Source organism: Miscanthus floridulus, chromosome 8 (genome assembly GCF_019320115.1).
Source record: "Miscanthus floridulus cultivar M001 chromosome 8, ASM1932011v1, whole genome shotgun sequence".
NCBI lineage: Eukaryota > Viridiplantae > Streptophyta > Magnoliopsida > Poales > Poaceae > Miscanthus > Miscanthus floridulus.
The window spans coordinates 20,278,088-20,288,599 of NC_089587.1; the positions used below are offsets into that span (position 1 = coordinate 20,278,088).

The 10,512-nt window shown below is 49.7% G+C and overlaps 1 pseudogene; it reads left to right on the plus strand.

Moving 5' to 3' along the window:
* Positions 1 to 6,545: 6,545 nt before the first annotated feature.
* Positions 6,546 to 9,460, plus strand: LOC136471296 (uncharacterized; annotated as a pseudogene).
* Positions 9,461 to 10,512: the final 1,052 nt, after the last annotated feature.

Sequence of the window (10,512 nt, forward strand, 5' to 3'; positions counted from 1 at the left end):
AGTTTACAATCGCAATTCTGGCATAAAGTACATAGATCTTTGGGGACAAAGTTGAATTTCAGTTCTGCTTACCACCCACAAACTGATGGACAGACTAAAAGGATCAACCAGATTTTGGAAGATATAGTTGAGAGCTTGTGCATTATAGTATGGTGATAGTTGGGATAAGAGTCTGCCATACGCAGAGTTCTCGTACAACAACAGTTATCAGAAGAGTCTCAAGATGGCACCTTTCGAGGCGTTGTATGGACGTAAGTGTAGAATGCCTTTATTCTGGAATCAGACTGGAGAAACTCAAGTGTTTGGACCCGATGTCCTTAGAGATGCAAAAGAACAAGTGAGAATGATTAGAGACAATTTGAGAGTGGCTCAGTCCCGACAGAACAGTTACACTGATACCCGCAGAAGAGAGCTGACTTTCGAAATTGGTGATTATGTGTATTTGAAGGTGTCGCCAATGAGAAGTGTGAGAAGATTCAATATGAAAGGAAAGTTAGCACCAAGGTATATTGGACCTTTTAAGATCCTAGAGAGACGTGGAGAAGTAGCTTATCAGTTGGAATTACCTGAGAGTTTGTTAGGTGTGCACGACGTGTTCCATGTTTCCCAATTGAAGAAGTGTTTGAGGGTACCAGAAGAGCAAATTCCTTTGGAAGAACTTGTTGTCAAGGAAGATCTTACTTATGAAGAGTATCCGATAAAGATCTTGGAAACTACCGAAAGAGTTACAAGAAGCTGAACTATAAAGATGTGCAAGGTGCAGTGGAATCGATATACAGAGGATGAGGCTACTTGGGAAAGAGAAGAGGATCTGAGAAAGACTTATCCCCAACTGTTTGAGTAAGCAATCACCCGAATCTCGAGGACGAGATTCATCTTAAGGGGGGTAGAATTGTAACACCCTAAAATTTGCACTCTTTTAAAATAGCTAAATTGATTTATTTATGCAAATATGTGTGCATTAAAATATAGGAAAATAGTAAATTTTGTGGAATTAAAATTAAATATAAGGTTAGAAACTTCTTGATGCATACATGCTGCTGCATATCTAATTTTGTGATGATTGATCTTGATTCAAAGTTTAAATGAATTCAAAACCTATTTGAAAATGCTTTTGGAAATCTATTTGGAAAAAGAAAAATGCAAAATTCATTTTCCCCTCCCTTCTTCATTTTCGGCCTGCAGGCCTTTCCTTCTGTTGGCCCAGCTCCTCCGCGGCCCAGCTCGCGTCTGTGCCCTCCACGCCTAGCTCGCCTCCCCCTTGCGTGCCTCGCTCGGACCCGCAAGCCGCTCCAGCCCAGCATAATGCGCGCAACCGCCGCGCCTTCCTCGCGCCCGCAGCCGCTGACCGCCCGGGGCCTGCCTGTCGGCGCCGTCCCCTTCCTCCCATGTGGCTCGAACCGCCTGAACGCGCCTGACGTAGCTGCAACCGCCGCCCACATTGTGCGTCGTGGGAGCGCCCTTCCCCCACGCCTGGCCTCTTTAAATCGGAGCCCGCACCCGCGCGCCCCCCTCCCTGCTGCCCCGCTCTTTTTCTTCACGCTCGCCGTGCACGGAAGCCGCAGCAGCGCCGGATCCACCGAGCTCGGGACCTCCGCGTGGACCGCCGTCCCCGAGCCTCCCCCGTCCTCGCTTTTCCCCGCGATGAGAATTCCCTGGCTCCCCTCTCTCTCCTCGACCTTTTCCCTTGGCATTTTGTGGCTTGTATGGCCGTGACGCGTGCGCCGGGAAGCTCCATGTCGCCGGTCATGGCGGCCGTCGCCTCGGCTCTCTCCTCCGGCCGCCGTATTGGCCTGGCGAGTTCCCCTTCACCCCAGCTAATTCTTGGTGCTCTCAGTTCTTCGAACCGTGGCCCATAGGCCGTGCTCCACGCGCTTCGGTGACCTCCATGCCGCCGGCAATGGAGCCTTGCCGCCGGAGACACTGTTCCGGCCGGCCATCCCTTGCTCTCCCTCCTCTGATCTAATCCGAGCCACCCATCCTTGATCCAACGGCCGAGAACGTCCGGTACCCCTTCGCGTGGCAGATTTGCTAAAGAGACCCTGTACTTTTCTAAGTCCTAACCCGTAGTCCAAAGCGCATTTCCCTTATTACGCATTCTCGTTTTGAAAAGCGTAAAGTTCACTGCTTAAGTCTAAAATACGTTTTCAGTATTTACAGAAATGCCATTTGAACCGTTTTGCTTATAAAATTGTCGTTTTAGCTCTGAATTGATCCGTTCAAATCGCGTTAGCTTCGTAATTTCATAATCTACATGCTAGAATCATTGTTAGTCAAGTTTGGAACATTTTAATTTCCTGGTTAGATTTAATTAAATATATTGCTATAGGAAATCCCGTTTAAATCATAACTTTCGCATTCTAGCTCCGTTTTTCGTGAACTTCGCGTTGACGTGATCGTAGCAAGACGTAGATTATTTTCACAAACATTTTATCTTGTTTTCTATACTGTTGGTGTACTGTTCTAATGATAGGAATGTTTGCTTTGCATGAATGCTTTTGGAATGTTGTATGTTGCCGTGTTGGTCACGTTCAGACGGTGAGGAGAACGTTGGAGACCAAGAATTATTCGACGACTAGCAGGACCAGCAAGAGTTTATGAACCAAGGCAAGTATAGCATGGGCCTACCTTGATGTCCTATTACACTTTAATCAATTACTCATGTGCATGTGTCTAATTTTGATAACCCTAAGGACATTCTAGACATTTGATGCCTTGTTCCCTTGACTCCTATGGGGTAAATGCATATGGGTAGATTGCTAGTGCTCTAACTGAACTTGATCTACATGATGATGAATGATTCTATGGAACTAAGAGTTCAACATGATTTATAACAACCATTCCATAGGGCGAAGGTGCAAATGACCTTTGATCATGTTGCTCCCAGCCCTCCATAAGGACTTATCTGTCGGCAAAAGCTGGGACTGACAGTGCAACCGGGAGAGTCATATGGCTCTGACTTTAGCTCAGTAATAGGACCTTTTCTAGCTAGTTAGAGGTTACCTTTTTGACGCAAATAGGGCTTGCCACGTTGGGTATAGGGCTGCCTCTGTTCCTATGAGTATAGCCACGATGGATATGTGCCATAGGAAAGGGGGGTTCCTACATCTGCCTGCCAAGGAAACCTAGCGGCCCTAACTTGTTAGAGAAACCTATGAAATGGCTTCATAGTGTACCCTGCTCGCTCACCTTGGCAGTGACATGGGAGTAATTAACCCGGACATATGGGGATCACGACTCGCGGTGAATGTGCACCACCTCTGCAGAGGGTAACAAACTGTTATAACAGCCGTGCTCATGGTTACGAGCGGCCCGGAAAACTCATAGAATAACTGGTTACTTGTTGTTGATCATTTGAGTTGTTCTATGATGATACGTGGTACACTTGACCCTGATATATATTCTTATGGGATTAAATGGGAGCTTAAGCATAAATTGATAATACCTGAGAATAAAAGTTTGACTTACTAAAAATGCTAACTACAGTAAACCAGAGTCAACCTTTTTGAGCTTCATAACCCCATATTAACTTGTTAAGTACGGGATGTACTTACGCTTGTTTATTTTCTTTATTTGGATAAAAATCCTGGATGGGTAACAGATGACAACGGGTATGAGGAATTCCCGGAGGATTTTTAGGCTTGTGGTCAACCAGTTGACCTTCCCTGTGATGAAGCCTACGAGAGTTTTATTATCTTTTTATTTTCCGCTGTGTGATGTAAGACTAAGTTGTATTATGGATCTGATGTATGGACACCGTGATAATACTTTATGTAATTTGTCAGCTTGTGTGTGTGATGGATTCCTGGACACACACGAGTTTTGTGTATTCAATTTTATCCTTAAAATTGGGTGTGACAGTGCGCCGCCACGTCAGCGTACGTCAGCACTGACCGGACGCAGGCCCTGAGCGTCCGGTCACACTTCTTGCCAGCTTCTGGTCAAAAGACTGAGACTGCACGCTCAATGCTGCTACTGACCGGACATAGGACCCTAGCGTCCGGTCACTGCATGACCAGAGTCTGGTGCACTCTGTGAAACCCTGTCTTTTCTGTACAGGGCGCCGGTAGAGTTTCGAACCCTTGCTCCCAAGTGCTAAACACAATGTGTATCACCTTTGAGCATGTATGTTAGCATATTTTTACAAACATTTTTAAGGGTGTTAGCACTCCACTAGATCCTAAATGCATATGCAATGAGTTAGAGCATCTAGTAGCACTTTGATAACCATATTTCGATACGAGTTTCACCCCTCTTAATAGTACGGCTATCGAACCTAAATGTGATCATACTCGCTAAGTGTTTTGATCACCAAAATAAAAAGGTTCCTACCACTTATACCTTTGTCTTGAGCCTTTTGTTTTCCTTTCTCCTTTTCCAAGTCCAAGCACTTGATCATCACCATGGAATCACCATTATCATGTCATGATCTTCATTTGCTTCACCACTTGGAATAGTGCTACCTATCTCATAATCACTTTGATAAACTAGGTTAGCACTTAGGGTTTCATCAATTAACCAAAATCAAACTAGAGCTTTCAGCCAGTCCAACGACCGCCACTCAAAAAAAACCAGGCTGAAGCGGTGGCTGATGTAGCCTTATCCATTCGAGCGAGCTAGCTTCATCCATTATTCATCGAGCTAGAAGGTGGGCGAGATTCACGGGAGCTGCTGCTATGGCGAATCGAAGATTCGGTGGCAGTGGCGTGGGGTCAGTGACGCAGCTGTAGAGGCAACGACATCCATCTCGCGCACGGTAGCGCATCTCCATTCCCTAGCGCCACGACGGCAGGGATCTAGCGGTTGCCCTCAGGCAACCACTGCGCTTCCAGTGTCCGGCTGTTGGCTTGGCGGCCATTCTGCGCTCTTGCGGCCTGCATCTCCGATGACCACTGCGCTTCTCGCGTCCGGCTACCGGCTGCTGGCGCGCAAGCAAGGTGACGACAGCTCTGAGTCCCGTGTGTGCGGGAGGAAACGGTTGCTCCGGAGGCCCACATGTGAGCGACACGTGGGAGACGAGCATGGTGACGGAGACCCACACCGCCACAAGGGAGGGAGGCGAGGGTGGCTATCGCATGGAGCTGGTAATTCGTCGGGGCCTTCTAGAGTGCGTGGACCCGCCACGGCCTTCTCCATCGGACCTGCCGCAGCTTTCTCCACTGGAGTGGCGAGCTCTGCATCGATAAACTCCACGCGCCGATGGGCCTCCATTTCGAAACAAGAAGGAAATATGGCGCTGAAAGCGCTTGTTGCAAGTGTATGTTTCAAGTGTTTCAGATGTTTTAGAGGTGTGTTTCAAGTGTTTCATACGGATGCTGCAAAGTAGAGTTGCACATGTTGCAATAGTTGTACACTATGTTGCAAGCTTCTGTTCCCAATATTTCGTGTTTTTCCATACGTATGTTACCAGTGTGTTTATTCGGATGTTGCTATGTTTCACGTATATGTTGCAAGTAGTTTTATTTGGATGTAGTGTATGTTTTACAAGTGTTTTAAGTGTTTTTGCAAGTGTTTCATCTGTCCTTTAGACGTATGTTGTAATTGTTGCATCTGGATGTTTCAAAAGTAGATCCGGGTGTTGCATCTCCCTCCTAGCTTTCTGTTGCCTCACTCAGTGTCACCTCCTCCCCCTGGCGCCGGCTGGGCATTCGCGCGCACCCCCTCCTCCTCTTTCTCGATACTGGTGATGTTCGGGGGCGGCGCGAGCCCCACGTGGGCGCAGGAAACGGCTGCTGACGCGGGCATCCGGACGTACAGGAGCTAGCAAGCCAACTTTAATTTGGAGACCTCCAAACTTGACCCGTTTTAAACGCTTAAGAAAAGTGAAAACTAGATAGAAAAATGAAAAATGATAATAAGATCGGGATACAATAGCTATCCTAACATTGCCATTTTAAGATTCTCAGTATGCAAAGATAGAAATCAATATAAAAATTAGATCCAAATCTTCCTTTTTTTCTAATATAGAATCAAGATTATATTTAGATCACTGTGAAAATAGTATATTATACTAGCACTACCATAAAGCAGAAAAAACAAAACACTTTTTTTTTGCAAAAAAAAGTTGGTATTAATAAGCACGTCCTGGTAATCCTTCACATGGCACAGCACACGATCCTTGGACGCAAACGTCAACCCCAGAATGTGCATGCACTGGAAAACCCCGCCGGCCGCCGCGAACCGCGTCATGAATCCCGGAGCGCGCAACAATTATTCCACCAAAAACATGCTCCACGAACCACTCAACTCGTTTGTGATTCAATTATTCCACCGAAACCTGGCTCTGTTCGGCAGGACTCTGGCTCTGTTCGGCAGGACTTATTTTTGGCTTAGACTATAGCTGATTTGTTGTGAGAGAAAAACATTTTTTTAGCTGATTGATTTTGGCTTATAAGCTCAAAAGATCAGAGCCTAAATTCGCATCTGACTTCATGGACTGCATTTCACAAAATCCATTTTTTTTTTTAAAAAAAACAAGCTTTGTTCATGAGTCATGCATGGTCGCCGTTTCTTGGCGAGTAGTAACGCAAGCTTATCTCGTCTTCTCCATCCATCTCCTGCAGGCCCTTGTTCCCAAATCTGCAAGCAATTAAGCAAACATTCCACCCACCAACCAAATTTTCAAGTACTCATCACTCATCAGGGTTTCCCTTTCCCTTCCCCTTTCGTGGCCCACGGCTCCGCGTTCTCCTCCGATCCTCCCCAGTCCCGCCGTCTTTGAACCCCGACGACTGACGCCGTGTTGACTCGCTTGCGACAGCGAACGGACTCGAGCGAAAACATACATCCTCCCATGGCCATGGCAGTAGTCGTGGCGGCGCGCCGCGCGACTCTCCTCGTCGTGATCTTCCTCGTCTCCGCGTCCTTGTTCGCGGCCGATGCGTCAGGTGAGGTTCTTGAAAGTTATGCCCTTTTCCCCCCCCCCCCCCCCCCCCCCCTCTTCCTTCCATCGATGTTGCCGTGTGTTTTGATGCATCGACCGAGAATTCGGAATGCATGCGTGTATAACTTTGGTTGAGATGTTGGGATCGTCTTCTTCAGTGGCGGCGGCGGCGGCGCCCGGGCCCGGGGCGAACTCGTCGTCGTTCCTGCTCGCGGCGGAGCAGACGCAGCGGAAGGACCCGCTCGACGGGCTGAGGTACTACACCGGCGGATGGAACATCAGCGACGAGCACTACTGGGCCGTGAGTTCTTTCTTCTCCTTCCAGATCCCATCTTGATCGGTCGTCTAATCGTGTTCTTGCCTCGACCCTCGATCGGTTCTTGGTTATCCGTTGTCTTGATCCTCGATTTTGCTGTTGGTTCCGGCGACGCGATCATCGATCCTCAGTCCGTTGGCTTCACCGCGGCGCCCGTCTTCGCGGCAGCGGGAGTCTGGTTCGTCGTGTTCGGCATTGGCCTGTTCATCGCCGGCTGTTGCTTCTGCTGCTGCCCGTCCGGCGGCGGGGACTCCTACTCGCGCGCGTGCCTGTTCGTCTCGCTCGTGCTCCTCCTCGTCGTCACGGCCGCGGCAGCGTAATAACTTTAATTCTCCGATCACGTCGCCATCCGATTCATACCTCGCCGCGTCGATCAGTAATTAACCGGCCGGTGCGTGTATCCTCTATCGTCGTCGCAGCTTCGGGTGCGCCGTGCTGTACGACGGGCAGGGCCGGTTCCACGGCAGCACGGCGGCGACGGTGGACTACGTGGTGCGGCAGTCGGGGGACACGGTGGCCACCCTGCGGGGCTTCACGGGCTTCCTGGAGACCGCCAAGGCCGCCGGCGTGGGGCCCATCACGCTGCCCGACGACGTCAAGGGGAGGATCGACGACGTCGTGCGCAAGGTGGGCGCGGCCTCCGACGAGCTCGCCGCCCGCACGGCCAGCAACGCCGCCAAGATCCGCGCCGCCCTGGAGACCGTGTACGCCACCGATCACCGAAGCACCTTGTTCGTTTTGGTTCCTCACCGTGCACTACTCCACTCCTGATCATTTTGTTACTGCTCCAATATAATGCAATGCAGAAGGAAGATTCTGATAGTTGTTTCGGCGGCGATGCTAATCCTTGCTTTTCTTGGCCTCGGTGAGCACCATTACTTCCTACTACCACTGTTTATGCGTCTCTTCATAATTGAGTTCATGTCTGTATGTAAGCATGAATTTCACGGCCAATTTTGGAGAAATTGATATCACCGTTTCTGATATCTCTCTCGTTTTGCTTACATTGGCTCTGCATTTTTGCTGTGATGCAGTGTTCTCGCTGTGTGGATTGGAGTCGATTGTCTACGTGTAAGCATCAAACACATTCATTTGATGAAGATGCAGCTTCAAAATCTGATGACAGTTAGTTCATGTACTTGCGTGCAGGTTGGTGTTCCTGGGGTGGATCCTGGTTGCAGGGACGTTTGTACTGTGTGGTACTTTTCTCCTCCTGCACAAGTAAGTGCCTTTGTTGTTGCTTCCAAGTCAGTACTGTCACGAGTACTCCCGTCTGGTAGCCACACGCTCACACTACAATGTGTGCCATACATGCGTGCAGCGTGGTGGGTGACACGTGCGTGGCGATGGGCGAGTGGGTGCAGCACCCGCAGGCGCGCACGGCGCTGGACGACATCCTGCCGTGCGTCGACACGGCCGCGGCGAACGAGGCGCTGGACCGGGGCAAGGAGGTGAACTACCAGCTGGTGGCCGTGCTCAACGCCGCGCTCACAAACGTCTCCAACCGCGACTTCTCGCCTGCAGGTGCCGCCGCCGCTCAACTACAACCAGTCGGGCCCGCCGGTGCCGCTCCTCTGCAACCCCTACACGGCCGACCTCCGCGACCGCGCCTGCGCGCCGGGCGAGCTGCCCCTCGACGCCGCCGCCGCGCGCCAGGCGTGGCGGACGCTACGTGTGCCGCGGCGTCTACGCGGACGCCGCGTCGGGGGCCGACGTGTGCACGACTCCGGGGCGCGTCACGCCGTCCATGTACGCGCAGCTCGCCGGCGCGGCCGACGTCAGCTACGGGCTGTACCACTACGGCCCCGCCCTGGTGGCGCTGGCGGACTGCACGTTCGTGAGGGAGACGTTCCGGACCATCGGCGACGACCACTGCCCGGGCCTCAGCCGGTACAGCGGTCAGGTGTTCCGGGGCCTGCTCGCCGCTGCCGTCGCCGTGCTGCTGGCGGTGCTGCTCTGGATAGTGCACTTGCGGGAGCGGCGGCGGAGGAGCGAGGCAAAGGAGATCCTGCTGCTGGCCTCGTCGCCCTACAAGTTTCCTGTGGAGGAGAGGGCGTTCCTCAAGAGCCCGGCGAGGCCGTACATGTGAATTTAGGCTGAATTACAGTATCAGCTGCTAGCTTAATTAGGCCGTGCACCGTCCGACATTGGGGCGTATTATACCTGTACATTCTACTGTCGTGGTATTTAATTAAGGAGCCGACATTGGTGTTCGCATGTGCTAAATTTCGGAAAATATGGCGGTTAACATTAAGTAGAAAACAGACCTTCGATTCAGTACATTAGTCCCGATTAAAATTGGATCCGGGACTAATGTAAGCATTAGTCCAGATCAAGTTTCATGCCAGTCGGAGGATCTAAAGGGATAAAGGGTCTACATTAGTCCCAGTTCATGTTACCAACCCAAACTAATGAGCCTTGAGGCATTAGTCTATATTGGTAACACTAACCCGGACTTATGTAGATTCAACACTAACCCGGATCAAAGGACCTCTAGAGGTTAGTTTAAAAAGAAAGCATCTCATCTAAAGTCATAATAGGTGGGGTGGTTAGTTACACACGAGGCAATACATGAGGTCTTAAGCTCGAGTCCCACGAATCGTAGATTATTTTTTTTTAGCCTCGCACAGACCTTTTAGTCACGGTTGAGACCACCGGGACTAAAGGACCATACCCTCCTGAATTCTCAGTCGTCCCTTTTCCCAACCAGGACTATAACCCATTTGTGTACTAGTGTAAATACACTATACTATGAACTACTGTACTACTAACATACATGATACTTCCAGTCAAGTAGACTCGATCTTCAGACAACAAAAACAATGAGAAAACAGGTTACCTCTCTTATCTGAAACATAAATGAACTTGACCAGAGGCTGTATATAGCGTAATTTTTTAAAGGAATTTCCTTTCAATATAATAGAAAACTCTCCTACAAATGTTAAAAAAATACCTTTAGATGTATGGCAAGATAACAAAGTGGTAAGGATGACAATAGGCTATGATAGCTTGATAATGACGATCATGGTGGTGGAAGCATGAAAGGGGTGACTACTGCAGCCATATACATGTGTTGACTCTAACTCATGGGCTTCGGTGGTAGCCGAGCTAGAGCTAGAGGTGGCCTGTGGGCTGATGGGTTTAAGGTAAAGATGGCAACGGGCGCCGATACATGATACCCGATGGATATTTGATCCATTAGAGAATGGGAATGGGATCATATCTTTACCCGCGGGCATCTAAATAGGCAAGAATCCATCCCCGACGGGTATAGCGGGTAAGGGAGCGTTCCCTATTTACCCGTCCCCATTAC